The sequence below is a fragment of the Hemiscyllium ocellatum genome, chromosome 4 (genome assembly GCF_020745735.1).
Source record: "Hemiscyllium ocellatum isolate sHemOce1 chromosome 4, sHemOce1.pat.X.cur, whole genome shotgun sequence".
Classification (NCBI taxonomy): Eukaryota; Metazoa; Chordata; class Chondrichthyes; order Orectolobiformes; family Hemiscylliidae; genus Hemiscyllium; species Hemiscyllium ocellatum.
Genome location: NC_083404.1, coordinates 7,130,576 through 7,134,438, shown reverse-complemented (window position 1 = coordinate 7,134,438; position 3,863 = coordinate 7,130,576).

The window sequence follows — 3,863 nt, the reverse complement described above, 5'->3', positions numbered from 1 at the left end:
CTTCTGTTATAAATCCACCTATTATAAATGGGTCCTTCATACACAATGGATGTGATTTCTTAAATTGTACTTGCAGGTATGAGCGGTTGTTTTAGAAATTGTTGAAGCACCACCATCTGCACATTCCCCTCCAAGCCACTCACCATCCTGACTTGGAAATATATTACCATTCCTTCAGTATCACTGGTCAAAATACTGGAACCATGCTTCCTCATGGCTTTGCAATCTACCTAAAGCACATGGACTGCAGCTGTTAAAGAAGGCAGCTCACTACCACCTTCTCAAGGACAATTTGGGACAGGCCCAGCCAGCAACACCCAAGTCCCAAAAGTAAATTTAAAAAATGTAAATGTAGCTGGGGTTGATTGTCTATGAAGGCTCTTGATCTAGCAGCTTTTTACCAATTTCCTGTTTGCAATTCAATCTTTGGTTTTCCATTGCTTAACAGTCCCTGGCTCTTAATGCAAATATGTTTAAGTTCAAGCTGTATTCTCTGCTGTGTTGGGGGTTATCACAACTATGGAAGGAGACTTACTACACTCAGTTTTCTGCTCTGAACATTTCTCACTTTCTGAGCTAGCTTATTTCTGTTAGTTACAGCCTACCTTTCCTAGCCATGTTCTGACTGCTTCCCATTGTCACTCATTCAGTTTATCCTTCCACTATTTGACTGGATACATTTGTATGTACTACCAATCATTGAACCCAGCACAATTGTTGACAGGACCCTCAACTGGATCAACCCATCTCCTGCACTTCTGCCCTCAGCCCACTCTTCTCTCCCGCAACAACAATAGGGTTCCCTTTGTCCTTACCTACTATTCTACCAGCATCCATTTCCACTACCTCCAGTGAGATGCCACTACCAGACACGTATTTCTCTCTCCTCTCTTATCTGCCTTCTGCCGGGACTATTCCTTCTGGGATACGCTAGTCCATTCTTCCTTCACTCTCAACCCTCCCCTACACCTCATGGCACTTGCCCCTGAAAGCACTGAAGGTGTTAGACCTCCCCATTTACCTCCTCTCTCCTCAGTATCCAAGGTCCAAACATACCTTCCAGACAAGTCAACACTTGACCTGCACTTCTCACAATCTAGTCTACTGCATGTGGTTCCTCTACATTGGAGAAACAAAAGGTAGACTGGTGACGGCTTTGTGGAATGTCTACGTTCTGCCTGCAAAAAAGACTGAGCTTCCAGTCACCTGCCACTTTAACACACCATTCTGTACCCTGGCCAAATTCTCTGTCTCAGGCTTGCTGCAGTACTCCAGTGAAGCTCAGGGCAAGTTGGAAGAACAGCACCTCGTTTTCCGCTTGGAGACCCTACAGCCCTCCGGACTCAATATCAAGTTCAATAATTTTAGGGCCTAAACCCTTCCATGTGCAAGCCCTTTACCGCATACACCAGGACTCATTATCACATAGTCTGCCATTACATACTACCTATTTTTAGCTACTAACAGTGTCCATTAACAGCACACTCCTAGCCAGATTATTATCCACTCCTTTACCCAATTGTTCCCTCTCTTTGTGCTCTGCCCCCACTTAATCCTTACCCCACCCCCCTCACCCTATCTTCTGCATATAAGCTGACATTTTCCTAGCTACCATCAGTTTTGAGGAAGGCAACCTGAAACGTTAACTCCAATTTCACAGATGCTGCTTGATCTGCTGAGCTTTTCCAGCAACTTCAGTTTTTATTTCTGATTTACAGCATCTGCAGTTCTTTTCTGATTTTTAATGATTGGAACTATTATCGATGCAATTTCATATAATGCCACAGAGCTTTGGATTATTTTGATCATATCCAGGTTGATTTGATCACTACAGCCTCCATCCTGAAGAGTTTGCTTTTTTTGATCACACCCAAAATTGATTGACCACTTGTTCTTGGTTCCCATGGGATCTCTTCTCTCATAGTTCTGTCCATTGTCAACTTTTTTCTTGTAATTCCTGACAGGTTTTTTAATTATTATCTTTTAAATGTCTTTTTTTTTCCATTCATGTTAGTTTGCATAATTAAAACTGTCAGCTGTTGATGCCAGTGGGTATGAGAAAGCTCAAGCCATTGTCACAATTATGTAATGCACCAGTAAATAGACATTTCTTAATGTACACATTTCTTAATAACCAATTAATACTCCCTGAATGATCTGCACAAAATCCAAACAACGTGACCTAGTCTGATGCGGTAATGTTTTTTTCTTGCCAATTCCCACTTCCATTATTGGAAATCCGTGATCAAGAGCATTTAGGGTCATATTTAATGCCTCCTCCTGCCTCTTGGAGTGCATCTTGTCTCTCAGACCTACCATCTGTTTTAATTCTGTCCCTGTTGGAACGGCTGACCACATGGCTAACAATGTTAATGGTTCTCTCAACTCAAATGCTGACCTATTTCAAATCTGTGAGCACCCAACCTCAAAGTTAAACTCCCCCTCAACACATAATTATTTGATAATTACATTCTGAGCTACTACTATTTTCCTTTCAAATTCTTTGAATATGTTGCCTAAATATTTGTGTCCTTATTCTACTTCTCTGTAGCCTTTGACATTGTCCTTCTGTAATGGCACTCTTCTTTTGTGCAGCTGAGTTTAACTGCACTCGCTAGTTCTATCCTTATCCATTCATACTGAATATAATCAAAAGGCTTCTGTTCCTGTGTCCTGGCTACAGAATATGGCAAGAATCTATACTTTGTCCTTTATAATTCCCCATCTGAAGCCTCTCATATACAATATCCAAATAAGTGATAGTCTACATGTACAATAACAGTAGCCAACTCCAGTTTGCTGACCTTCCCCAACCTCTGTGTTTTCAAACTATTTGTCTGGCACCCAGCACTGCATTGGCTACAAAATCAAGGTTTGCCATTCTTATACCTCTGGGCAGAATTTTATAAGGCCTTGAATAAAGTAGGCTATGGGGAAAGATCTGGAAGAATTGGGCAAGAAATCTAGTGAGACCTTTCTCAATGTTGGAAACAAGCAATTGCATGCCAGACATTGAGACAAGCTTCCTGCTAGGGAGTAATGAGATGCCTTTGAGCAGGGAATGTTAATTCTTATCACCCTCATTATTTGTCAATCCTATCTTGTCAATATGCAGCTTGCTATCATACCATGGAACACATAGAAACTAGATGCAAAACAGTGTTCTGAAGACATAATGCTTGGCATTTTTTTTCAACTGAACTGACTAATATCCATGTTCATGATAATTTGGTTCAATACTTCTAATATTGAAAATTTATGTGAGCATCTCTTTAGAGGAAGATTTAGATATTTCCTGCCCAAATACTGCATGATTTTGCCATCCTTCTTTCAGGATTGTCAGAAGTGCAGTGTTGCCATCACACACTGGAACCCCACATTCTAGCATTCATGTAATAGATGTACATTCGGAAAAAATGAGGATAGCAGATGCTGGAGATCAAAGTTGAAGAGTGTGGTGCTGGAAAAGTGCAGCCGGTCAGGCTGCATCCGAAGAATAGGAGAGTCGATGTTTCAAGCATAAGCTCTTAATCAGGAATGGGGTTGTAGCCTGAGAGATAAATGGGAGGGGAGTGGGGCTGAGAGGTAGTGGCTGGGAATGCGTTAGGTTGCAGTGAGAGACAGAGAGACACAATGAGATCCTTGTACAGGGAGGAGGAGAACTTCTCCAAGGTAGGCATCCTTGGAAGAGGCTTCGCACTAAGGTTATAATCAACTCGGAGAAAGTGAGGACTTGTTGCTTGTTGAAGTGTACCATATATAATAACATAATGTTCCATATCATTCAGCTCACTTTACAGTTTTACTTGTATGTGAATATTACACTTTCTGGGAAAGTAGTTTGATGGAAATTAATCTTCTTG